The 13,148-nt window shown below is 46.3% G+C and overlaps 1 long non-coding RNA gene across 1 annotated transcript; it reads left to right on the forward strand.

The window, feature by feature from the left end:
* Positions 1-1,180: 1,180 nt before the first annotated feature.
* On the forward strand, positions 1,181-12,535 carry LOC111775386 (uncharacterized). Its single transcript, XR_002811052.2, has 4 exons — positions 1,181-1,432; positions 6,283-6,413; positions 10,337-10,902; positions 11,147-12,535. It is a non-coding gene; the product is annotated as an uncharacterized lncRNA (long non-coding RNA).
* The last annotated feature ends 613 nt before the right edge of the window (positions 12,536-13,148 follow it).

A 13,148-nucleotide genomic window follows, 5' to 3' on the forward strand; every position in this document is an offset into this window, starting at 1 on the left:
GAGATGGAAAAGTTCAGTTCTAAAGACTCATCCAAGAACGTCTTTTGTCCCCAACAACTATAGGAATATTGTATGAATTCCATACGGATAATTGATGGAGATGCTGAGTGTGTTCCCTGGTCCTGGCACATCCCCGACCCGGCTCCCGGAGGAAAGTGGGGCTGGGAGGGCCCTGCCTGGGGCTGTGGGGCGGTGGTGATCTGGCCGTAGGAAAACAAGCTGCCTCCTGGCTTTGGATTTGCCAAAGTCCAGGCTGATGGAGAGGATCGTGCTGGACTGTCCAGCTGACAGTGGGGATGCGGGCCAGTGCTTGGGGCTTACTCTGGCTTCCTGGGGCTGCTGTAAAAAGGCACACAAACTGGGGGGCTTATAACAGACATTTATTCTCTCATCCTTCTGGAGGCTGGAAGTCTGAAATCAAGGTGTTGGCAGGGTCATCCTCTCTCTGAAGACTCCAGGGAAAAACTCTGCCTCGCCTCGCGCAACGTTCCAGCGTTGCTGGCCACCCTGGGTGCTCCTTGGCTTGTGGACGTGTCAGTTCAGCCTTCTCCTCCGCTGTCACTTGGCTTTCTCCTTTGATGTCTGTTTCCTTTCTGCTCTTATAAGGGTGCCAGTCCTAAAAGAAGGCCCGCCCTATTCCAATATAATCTCATCTTAATTAATTACATCTGCAAAGACCCTATTTCCAAATGAGTTCACATTCCCGTTTTTTTTTTTTTTTACGATTGGCCCTGAGCTAATATCTGTGGCTAATCTTCCTCTTTTTTTTTTCTCCCCAGAGCTCCCCAGTACATAGTTATATATTCTAGTTGTAGGTCCTTCTGGCTCTGCTGTGTCGGATGCTGCCTCAGCACGGCCTGACAAGCCATGCTAGACCTGCGCCCAGGATCTGAACCAGCAAAACCCTGGGCTGCCAAAGCAGAGCAAGCAAACTTAAGAATTCGGCCATGGGGCTGGCCCCTGAGGTCACATTCTGAGGGTCCAGGAAGGACATACCTTTGGGAGGCCACTATTTAATCCAATGTAGACTGAGGAGTCAGGAGCAACCCTTGACAAGTGGGGCTTTGAGAATTTGGGGGGGAGACAGACAGTTTTGTGATGCCACAATTAGTAGGGACCCAGAATGCCGCCCCCATGGGGCCCCAGAGAGGTGCTAGGGACTCAGTCACAATGACTATCTGGTGGACTTAGAGGGGCTTGGGCACAAAGAGCTGTGACTACTTCCTCAGCAAAGATGCCTGGGTCCACGCAACAAAATCACCCCATCAAGGGAGCATGGGGCTTGTAAAGCAGAGGGCTCCACAGTGGCCATTGTAGACAATGACCAGAGGGTCCATCTCAACACTGTGAGCCGTGCGAAACCTCCACGTCATTCTCCAACCTGGGAGAGAAAGAGCCCCAGTGACTGAGATGGAATTTCAGCCCGCTATCAGTCAGTATACTTGATTATAGGAGTTAGAGAAAGGCGGTATTTCTTACACCCCATGATGTAGAATGAAATTCATAACAACCACACGTGAGGAATAGTTCCAGGATTATCTGAATTCTTTCGTCTTCTTTTTTTTTATTGTTGTATAATTGACATATAATATTGCATTAGTTTTAGGCATACAGCATAATGATTTGATATATGTATACACTGCAGAATAATCACCACAGGTCTAGTTAACATCGTCACCACACATAGTTACAATCTTTTTTCTTGTGATGAGAAGTTCTAAGATCTCTCTTAGCAACTTTCAAATATATAATCCAGGGCAACGCCATGGCCGAGTGGTTAAGTTTGCACGCTCCCCTTCAGAGACCCAGGGTTTCACTGGTTCGGATCCTGGGTGCAGACATGGCACCGCTCATCAGGCCATGCTGAGGTGGTGTCCCACGTGCCACAACTAGAAGGACCGACAACTAAAAAGATATACAACCATATACTGGGGGGATTTTGGGAGAAAAAGCAGGAAAAAAAAGGTTGGCAACAGTTGTTAGCTCAAGTGCTGATCTTTATAAAAAAAAGAGAAAGACATTAGGGTCTGAGATTAGAGGCATTTGTTTAAAAATATATATATATACACAATCCAGTGTTAATTACAGTCACCATGCTGCATATTACATCCCCAGAACGGATTTATCTTACAACTAGAAGATAACTAGAGGTTTGTACTTTTGACTACCTTTACTCATCTTGCCCCTCCCTCGCCCCCCACTCCCCGCTCTGCCTCTGGTAACCACCAATTTGTTCTCTGTATCTATGAGTTCCTTTTTTATAGATTCCATACACAAGTGAGATCATACAGTATTTATCTTCATCTGTCCGACTTATTTCACTTAGCATAAAGCCTTCAAGGTCCATCCATGTCACAAATGGCAGGATTTTCTTCTTTTTATGGCAGAATAACATTCCATTGTATGTATATGTGTTTGTATCTTATCCTTTTTCTATTCCTCTGTCAATGGACACTCAGTATTTGCATTCTTGTACAATCTATGGCTGATTACAACCCGTAAAATTGGATGCCATTGATTTTTCGACAAAGCCTTGACCCTTTTGGAGAGTTGGTCAACAGGGCTGAGTGAAGACTTTCATAAGTCCCAGCCGATTTGGGGAAAAGCAGTGGATTTTGAAATAATATTTAAAAAAAAAACCTATAAAGTGCTTCGAAACTCCTGGGCAGATGCTAGGTAAGATGTTCAACAAAAATGTCAGAGAGAACACAAAGGCAGCCTCGCTTGAGTTAATGGCAGAGCTTTATTTTGCTGTACCCCAGGAGGACATCATGAAAGGGAAGGGCACAGATGGAGATCTTTAAGGCCTGTGTCTCAGATTCTGAATTTCTTCTGAAAAATTAGCTTTTTCCAGGAATACTAGAGCAGCCCCCATGTCTTTCAGCCTGGCCGTGCCACCTGAGGTGCAGGCTAAGCTGCTGGGATTGGTGGTAAGGCAGCCCAGGGTGGAAATCAATCAGAAAATAAGCAACCGTAGGTCCAGGTGGAGGGCAGTGGGAGTATTAAGTAGGTGGTGCCACAGTGACAGACACCCAAGGCCAGAAATGAGATCAACTCATGAAATACCCTCAGTGTATTAGTTTGCTAGGGCTGCTGTAACAAAGTGCGGTGAACTGAGCTGCTTAAACAGCAGAAGTGTATCGCCCCACCGTTCTGGAGGCTGGAAGTCCGAGATGAACGTCTCAGCAGGACCATCTCCCTTTGATGTGCCGGGAAGGGACGTCTCCACCAGTTTCTGGTAGTTCCCCAGCTGTGGTAGCGTAAGTCCAGTCTTCACCTGGCATTCTCCCTGTGTGTGTCTGTCTCCAAATGTCCTCTCTTTATAAGGACACCCGTCATGCTGGATTAGGGACCCACGCTCTCCTGTATGACCTCTGCTTAGCTAATTACATCCATGAAGACTCTATTTCCAATAAGGTCACATTCTGAGGTCCTGGGAGTTAGGATTTCAATATACGAATGGGAGGGGTCACAATTTGAGCTCTGCTCAGAGCAGCTTTTCTTCAGACGTGGCACCTGAACAGCTGAGAACTTTAGAAGAGGATTCAGGATCCACTGAAACCAGAGGACGCTTCAGGTCAGTTCCCTGAACACCCCCCTGAAGGCTGCCGAGGAGCCTGGGGTCTATGTCCGTACTCACATTAGAGTCTTCTTACAGAAGGAGACGGCCTGGGAGACTGAGCCACATGTAGCTCGGAAATTGCTCGTTTAAAGCACGCGTGGACACGTGCAGAGCTGTGTGCCGCTCTGCTGCATACTCAACCCCGCTGGCCCTGTGTATCCCCTCCTGCACCCCGGTGCTTGCCTATCCACTGAAGCAGGTGGAGGAAAGTGGGGTTCCAGGGGCAAGGAAGCCACTGCTCGCTCCCAAGAGTACGGGAGCAGGATGTGAACAGGTTGACCTCAGTGGCCTGTATTCGCCTGCTGGGATGGATGGGAATTTACCATGGCAACGAGAAGCCCTGACTGTCCTAGTGCAGGATCTGGGAAGCTTAGTGTGGACACCCTTCCACAGGCCTCCTGGGAACTGGCTGCTGAGGCACAGAGAGGACCCTTGGGACTGGTACACCTCAGAGACATGGCTCTCAGTTGATCCTTGAAGGAGTGGCCTGGAACCCAAGTGAAGGAACTACAACGTGGAGGAGACCCCCAGGGTCCCCAGCGAAGACCAGGAGCCCTGCTTAGCCCTACGGTGGGAAGATTCAGAGCCAGCCTCCTAAGGCTTAGGGAAGCCCAGTGACCCATGTTAGCTTTTCTTATGGTAGATGGCAGCCAGGAATGAGCCACAGCTGAACAGTGGGAACTGGGGTGTGATTGCTGTGATCATGGGGCGTCAGGGAGGAGCAGGGTCTGGAGACACTCCAACAGTGGGAAAGTAGGCTCTGCTGGCTCCTCTACTGTTCCCCTTTACTCCACACTACGGAGGTCCTAAAACTGGGGGGAAGAACAGGGAGGAGGAAGAGGGCACAGTCCTCTCTCACTGGGGACCAGATCTACTTTTGTCAAAGATTGACTGTCTTCCTCTCCAGCTGCCTTTAAGTCCAACATTGCTCCCCTAGACTTGAGGTTTATAGGGGCTTCACCAGATGAGGAAAATCCTAAGTTTGAGATGCATAGCACGTTGGGGAGTCGCCTCCACCTCCCCTTGCTGGGGACCCAGTCTTCCCCGCCTAGTCCTGAGGATGTCTGGGGAAGGTTCTGCACCAATTGACACACTGCTGCTTCGGGTAGGGAGCTAACATCCTGGAAACCCACACCTGGTCCTCTTGGAGGGACGACAGAGTAGGGAATATGTTTCCTTTTCAAAGACTCCAAGATTGTGTTTGGAGGTAGGAGGGAGAAAAGATGAGGTAAGACCATTCTGAAATATCAGTCTGTGTGTGGGTCTTGCTGTGAGGGTGTGTACATCCCCCATCCCAGAAGATAGCCAGCCTTTGTGTCCCCAGGCAGCCGGTGCTTTGTGTGGCGCTGCAGGAAGGAGCGGTTGCCAGGCACCCAGAAGACACCCCTCCTCCTGGCTTTTGTTTCGCCTGGGCCGATTGAGGGAACTGGGCTGCCTAACAGGGAGAGCCAGCTCTGAGCGCTCAGGGTAGGAAAGCCCCAAGCAACCGCAGGAGAGAGAGACTTTCCAGAGCTCCCTCTGGAACTGGGAAAGGAACGGGGGCTTTTGTGCGTTCCACACCTGGAGCTGCAACAGTCCTCTCCTCTGAATGTTCTCATTGTCTTGAGCATTTTGGGGCAGCGCTGGCAGAATCTCAGGGGAAGAGATTTTAGATTCACCCACAAAGGCTCCCCCTCCCCTCCCCACTCAGTCCTTGTGGAAATTAGAGATGCCCCGAACTGTCTCTCTCACACACAGGGGTTGGTGAGCAGGGAGCAGAACGCACTTCAGTTTCCCCTAGCTCCTTCACTTACCCAGATCTCGTCAGTCCTCTCTCTTCCCAATTCATTATAACTATTTTTAATCCTTCTATTGGATTTTTCCACGTGTCTCCAGTTCTCACTATAGCACCTCCCAACTTCTGTAACTAAACTTATTTTTACATTCTTTTTATTTTTATTTTTGGAAGATTAGCCCTGAGCTAACATCTGCTGCCAATCTTCCTCTTTTTGCTGAGGAAGACTGGCCCTGAGCTATCATCTGTGCCCATCTTCCTCTACTTTATATGTGGGACACCTGCCACAGTATGGCTTGACAAGCGATGTGTAGGTCTGTACCCGGGATCCAAACCAGTGAACCCTGGGACACCGAAGTAGAACATGCGAACTTAACCACTGCACCAACTGGCTGGCCCCTACATTCTTAATATTTATAGCATTTATGTTTTTAGTTTCTCCTGCTGTAAATAATTTATTCATGCTTCCTCTATTGATTGATTTTAAAAACTAGTATTCACCATACAGCATTTACAACAGGATGATTATGAATATATTATTCTCTGGAGAACTAAATGAAGTAATGTGATGGGATACATAAGGAAAGAAATGTGCTCCTGTCACTCAAAGCTGTGACACTAGAAGAAAAAATACATCCAAGTGTTGAAATCAATTATTTATTTTCTTACACTCTATCAATTGCTCAAAATTATACCCTATTTTAGATTGCTTTATATTTGAGCCTTGACTTTCTTAGAGGGATGTTTGTTTTTCTTTTAGTTTCCAGTTGCCTTTGTTTTTTCCTAAAAGAAGCATATGCCTTTACCTTTTCACTAAGGTTGTCTTGCTTCTTAATATTTGCCAAGGTGAAGCCACTTCTTTGACTTCTTGTTTTAATTTGAACAGGTTGCTCCCCAGGTCTGGTGCATGATCTTCATCATGGGTTAGTCTCCTCTTTCTCGACATGGTACCTTCATTCTTGGATTTATATCCTCAATATATTTTTTTTCAAAGGAGTTAGTAAAAAACCGTCTGAGGTATGTATGTCTGAGAATACTTTATTTTGCCTGCATGTTGAAGTAATGGTGCGGGTTGATATACAACTCTGGGTGAAAAATAATTCTTCTTCCAAACTTTGAAGGCATTCAGCAATAGGATGTCCACTTGATTTTCATTCCTTTTAGAGAAACTATGACATTCTACCCCCTCAAAATCTTTTAAGTTCTTTTATTTATCCCTGGTATTCTGAAATTTCATATCTTAGTATGAATCTTGTTTTCTTTCCACCTATTAATCCCTCTCAACACTTTTCAATCAGAATTGTTAAAATTTTCCTTATATTTTAGAAATATTCTTGTATTATATGAAAACTTATTTTCTCCCTTTTACATTCTCTATTTTTTATTTCCGGAACTCCCTTTGACCAGATTTTGGGTTGATCCTGCATGTATTAGCTATCTATTGCTGTATAACAAATTACCACAAACTCAGCAGCGTGAAACAAAGCACATTTACTGTTTCACAGTGTCCATGGGTCAGGAGTCTGGCATAGCTCAGGATCTCAAAAAGCTTTAATTGAGGTGTCAACTGGGCTGCAGTCTCATCTGGAAGCTTGACTGGGGAGAATCTGCTTTCAAGTTTGGCAGAATTCATTTCCCTGCAGCTGTGGGACTGAGGGCCCAGCTTTTTGGGGGTTGTTGGTTAGAGGTTGCTCTCAGCTCCTAGAGGCTACTCTCAGATACTTGCTACTTGGCCTCCCAACGTGGCTGTCCTCCTCTTCAAAGCCAGCTGGGGAGAGAATCCCTAGCACTAGTCTTCTAGCAAGAAAGGGTCTTCAACGGAACAGAATCGAGAGCCCAGAAGTAAACCCACACGTTTATGGACAGCCAATATTCGACAAGGGAGCCAAGAGCATGTGATGGAGAAAGGAAGTCTCTTCAATAAATGGTGTTGGGAAAACTGGACAGCCACATGCAAAAGAATGAAAGTAGACCATTCCCTTACACCATGCACAAAAATCAACTCAAGATGGATTAAAGACTTGAATGTAAGACCCGAAACCATGAAACTTCTAGAAGAAAACATAGGCAGTACGCTCTTTGACATCAGTCTTAGAAGCATATTTTCAAGTCCCATGTCTGACCGGGCAAGGGGAACAAAAGAAAAAATGAACAAATGGAACTGCATCAAACTAAAAAGCTTCTGCACAGCAAAGGAAACCATCTACAAAATGAAAAGACAATTTCGTTTTGGGAAACTAACAATTGGGAGAAGATATTTGCAAACTCTATATCAGATAAGGGATTAATATCCAAAATATACAAAGAGCTCATACAACTCAACAACAAAGAAACCAACAATCCAATTAAAAAATGGGCAGAGGATCTGAACAGAGATTTCTTTAGGGAAGATATATGGATGGCCAACAGGCTTATGAAAAGATGTTCAACGTCATTAGCTATCAGGGAAATGCAAATCAAAACTACAATGAGGTATCACCTCACTCCAGTCAGAATGGCTATAGTTAACAAAACAGGAAACAACAAATGTTGGAGAGGATGTGGAGAGAAGGGAACCCTTGTATACTGCTGGTGGGAGTGCAAACTGGTGCAGCCACTATGGAAAGGAGTATGGAGTATCCTCAGAAAATTAAGAATAGATCTACCATAAGATCCAGCTATCCCACTGCTGGGTATTTATCCAAAGAACTTGAAAATGTGAAGGCATAAAGATACTTGCACCCCTATGTTCACTGCAGCATTATACACAATAGCCAAGACTTGGAAGCAACCTAGGTGCCCGTCAAGGGACAAATGGATAAAGAAGATGTGGTATTTATACACAGTGGAATACCACTCATCCATAAGAAACTATGAAATGCGGCCATTTGTGACAGTATGGATGGACCTTGAGGGTATTATGCTGAGTGAAATAAGTCAGAGGGAGAAAGTCAAATACCATATGATCTCACTCATAAGTAGAAGATAAAAACAACAACAAACAAACACATAGCATTGGAGAATGGATTGCTGGTTACCATAGGGGAAGGGGGGGAGGGCAAAAGGGGTGCTTAGGCTCACATGTGAGGGGATGGACTATAATCAGTTTTTGGGTGGTGAACATGATGTAATCTACACAGAATTCAAAATATGTTATGATGTACATCCGAAAGCTATATAATGTTATAATCCAATGTTACTGCAATTAAATAAATAAAATTTAAAAAAAAATCTAAGCACTAACTGAGAAAAAAAAAAAAGAAAGGATCTTGTATAATGTAATCACAAAGTGACATCCCATCGCCTTTGTCTTAGTTCACTAGAAGAAAGTCACAGGTCCAGCCCACACTCAAGGGGAGAGGGTTATACCAGAGTGTGAACACCAGGAAGCAGGGGTCATGGAGAGGCCCACCCTAGAGTCTGTCCACTGAACACCAGGTCTCTTAGTCAGCCCCCAACCCCAACACAGGTTTTCATTTTTAAATTTTTTTTCCCTTTAATCTATGCTCTGGAAGATTTTTCTCTCACTTATTTGCCTCTTCTTCCTGAAAATACAAGGCCCATGAAGTAGGAGAAAAATCACCTACTAGTGTGACATCCTAGAAGTCTAGCGAAGGACGTGTTTCAAAGAGGAGAGAGTGGTCAGCAATATAAAAGCTGTGTCTCATTTGCTAATGTGTCAAGAAAGATGAGGACTGATAACTCACCATTGGATTTAGCAACATGGCATCATCGTGCCTCTGGTCAGAACAGTTTTGGTAGAATGATGGGGGTAGAAGCCTGTTTGACGTGGCTTCAAAAGAGAATGAGAGGAGAAGAGCTAGAGCCAGAAACTATAGACAACTCTGTGGAGGAGTTTTTCTGTTAAGAGAAATAGAGAAAATGGGGCAGGAGTTGGACAAGGATGCAGGCTGGAGAGAGATTATGTAAGACGTGAGACTTCTTGCATGTTTAAATGATGACAGCAGTAATCTAGGAGAAAAGAGCAAAAAATAAAGTGACACATGAGAGAAAAGGGACAACAGCTAGAATAACAATCTTAAATAGATAAAGGACAACAGAGTCCAATGCACCAGTAGAAAGGTTGTCCTTAGATGGGAGCGCAGACAGTTTGTAATAAGAAGAATAATGATGGTGGGGAAGGGACAGGCTAATAGCAGGAATGTGGCCTCCTCCCCACTGAGTGGATGTGGAAGGCCATGGTTGAACTTCAGCAGACCTCCCTATAAATATGTTAATGATATTTACTGTTAGAGAGAGAGAGAGAAAGAGAGAGAGAGAGAGAGAGAGCACCACCAGGTGTCAAGGTGGTAATTAAGACAACCTAGAGTTATATAACGACCCACACATCACTGCAACGTGAAAGCAAAATACAGACATTCTCAGATATGCGTTTCTCAGAAGATGGACTACTGTTTGCCCTTCTGAAAAAAAACATTGAGGGTGAACTTCAGCAAAACTTAGAAATGAATCCAAGGAGGACGAAAGCATCAGGTCGAGGCTGTTTATCGTAAATGAGCATGGGATTCGTGGAGTTATGCAGCATCTCTGGCTGCAGGATGGACAGCATCCAGCAAACATTGTTCAGAAACCAGCTGTGAATCTGAAAACAAATACATTCTAATGGGGGAGAAAGAGACGTTTTTAAGGGGCTGCGTCTGACAGATTTGGGCTCCTTCTGAAAGAAATGCTGCATCTACACCTGTTTCTTACCCAGGGTCTTCGAACTCTTGGTGAAGTTTGGTGCTGGGTAGACCCACGATTCAAAGGAGTCTGCTTGGCCATCAACCCTTCTCCTCTGAAGGCGGGTGGGCAGGTGCTGCTGTAGGAGTGTGGGGGGCACAACAGCTTCTCTAATTTACTTCTTAGTTCTCTTGGGTTCCCTGGGTAAACTATGATTTCTCCAGAATTAGTCATTCTGTTTATTCCTCTTGGTCCTTCTCTTTTGACACTCATTTTAGGAAGCTGCCCTTGGTTACCTGGCAACAAGCTGGCTGATACTGATGGTTCAAGCCTCTGGGGAGCAGAGCCTGAAATTTCCTGTGTAATCAGGTGCCCCACCTGTCTCCTGCTCCCCGAATTCAGCTTCTCACTGCAGCAGACACCCTCAAATGCTCTAGAGGTGGACAGCTGGCCTTTCCCAGGAGGTTCCTAAATAACTGGCACTCAGCGCTCCGGGCCAGAACGGTTATTTTTCTCATCCAAGACCACAGTAATGCTCACTTTATTCGAATCAAGAGCCACAGGAATCAGGGGCTGTCTGCTGGAGCACAGCCCCACCGTGTATTCAGCGGCTCCCTAAATCAAGCCCGGCTCTCTACAGGATGTGAGAGAGTAGCATCCTCCCAGCTTCCACCACGTCAAGCGCTGGTTTGGCGATGGTCTGGTGATCCTTGGTTGTCCTTTCTCACCTCTGTGTGAAGGGCTAGACTGATTCATGGAGGGCTTGGCATGCTTTCCAAAGCCGCTGTGTAGGTCTCTTCCCCAGTGATGCTCTTCCTGAAGCCGGCATGCTGTCACGGTAGAGGTATGTGTGCGTGTGTATTCGTGCGTGTGTATGTGTGCATGTGTTTGCGTGTGTGCACGTGCCCTGAATGACAGGGCTTACTTTGGGGTGGAAGCCGTCTAGGGAACACATAGGCTAATTTTGTTGACACAAATGCTAGGGCTTTACTTTGTGCACCAAAGTCCACCCTTGGAGCCCTAAACCTGGGGTGATGGGTCCCTCTCTCTCCTTAGCTACCACTCCATGTGTTTTACTTTGTCCGCAGGGCCAAAGACGATAGCGGCCAGTTGCTTGCGAAGTGTGAGATGAGGGAAGATAGCTGGCAAGGAGCCTCCAGCTCTGCTATTCTGTGCAAGTCTCCAATAAACGCCGGCCTCCCGCTCCCACCCTGGACTGCCGATGCCAAACTGACCGCCCCCGGAGTGGGCACAGGGGACCAGCTGCCGCCACCTCTCCTGCAGCTTCTCCTAGGAGCAGCTGGAGGGCCGCTCTTGCTGCTCAGTACTTCCCATCTTCTTTCCATGTGCCAGAAGTCAGTCAGAATCTCTAGTCCACTCCTCGCCTGCCATGGTTGTTTTCCTCGCTGAATTTCTTTGCTTGTAACATATACTCATCCAGCATTTTGTACCAGAAACCTAACCCCTTCATTTCAACAGGGGGCTCTGAGCCCTGCCTTTTGTGTGTACAGGAAGTCAAAATAGGACACTTTTGCTCTCAATTTTGACTACAACCTCAAAAAATTACATCGAAAATAACAGGTGTCAGGTGCTGCCACACTACCAGGGGAGGCGCTGCGCCACCTAGGCATGGCTAGCAGAGGAAGCGACCATAGAGCTGTTTGCATGGCCCTCCTAGCCTGGCAGCTACAAAAGGTATAGGAGGTTGGGGTTGAAGACGGAGGCCCTTGGACAAGGTGCTGGCAAGCTGAGGCTCTTCTCCTCCCCATCCCAGACGTTGGGCAAGGGCGGGCTGCTTGCTCTTTACTTGAGCCTCTTGAGAAGGGCTTCAGAGACACCCTCGGAAAGCTTGATGAGCGTTTCTTAGAGTTTGGGAATGAGTTTGAGCCATATAAAGGCAAAGCTTAAAGGTGAAGTGGAAGCCATGTATGAAGACAGGAAAGGCAAGAGGGTAGTGGTGGGGGCAGGTGGCATACTCAAGGATGCTTGAGCATAGCGTGGACTAAGGGGACATGAAGCTTGTCACTGGATCCATCCGGAAAGAGCCCCACACAGGAGAGCAGCCCAGTGAGGTAACCCCATTAGCATTAGGGTGAAGGAGGCCCATTGAGTCTGTGCTGAGGGTAGGGCTTGTTACAACAGTTCATTAGGGAATGACTTACCCATGTCAGGGACCTGAGCAATGTGAGGTTTCACAGGGGCCTCTGAAGAACCCCTCTGCACTCAGAGAAAAACGTCAGCCTGGAACCTCCATACCCCATGCTCAGTGAGAGCCCCAGATCAGCTGGTAGAGAGGAGAAAGAAGTCAAGGAACTAGAAAGGATACTGACCACGCCCCTCTTGCCCATCGCAAGTTTCCAGCCTGAAGGCGGCCTGAACTGGATAAGAAAGAAGCTTTCCCTGAAGAAGGTTCGGAGATCTTACTATGCATGGATCTAGATATTGATATTGAAATAAAGCTGTTACCATGACTAGGAGTAACTGGAGGTCTTTTTTATTTTCTGAGCGTTATTCTAAGATTCGTGGAGCCTGTCTCAGATTTTATCCAGCAGGCAGAGAAGAAATACCTCTACCGGTGGTGGGTGAGGGCAGTGAAGAGAAAGACGAGAGCTGTTTCCTGCTTGCACCCCAAGGAGGTTTCATCTCCATTCTGCTCCTTCAGATCCAACTTTCAAACATACCTTTTGAGGAAAGATGACATTGGAATTAGAGATAGCAATTTAGATGAATAAAGACAACACGTATGTGGTCAAAGTGTCCAGATGTGGTGAGAGTCCTTCAGGATTACTTCATTAAAAATAGGTGGATCACCTACTGTGTGTCGTGACCTGGGCTGGGCATGGGGGCTACAACGTGAAGAAGAGCGAGCCTGTGCTGCACAATTCTAAGTCCGATGGGAGAGTCAGACGTGAGAACAAATAAATATGGCACGAAGTGACATCACGATACAGATGTAGACACAGAATCATGTGGAAGCCTTTTCAGATCTCATTATGTTCATTTGCATTTGTTATCTGCATATCCTTAAAGTTAAAATTTACTTGGGGAGAGCCACTAACCTAAATTTGGGATTTCCTAGTAGGGAAATGG

Source organism: Equus caballus, chromosome 10 (genome assembly GCF_041296265.1).
Source record: "Equus caballus isolate H_3958 breed thoroughbred chromosome 10, TB-T2T, whole genome shotgun sequence".
NCBI lineage: Eukaryota > Metazoa > Chordata > Mammalia > Perissodactyla > Equidae > Equus > Equus caballus.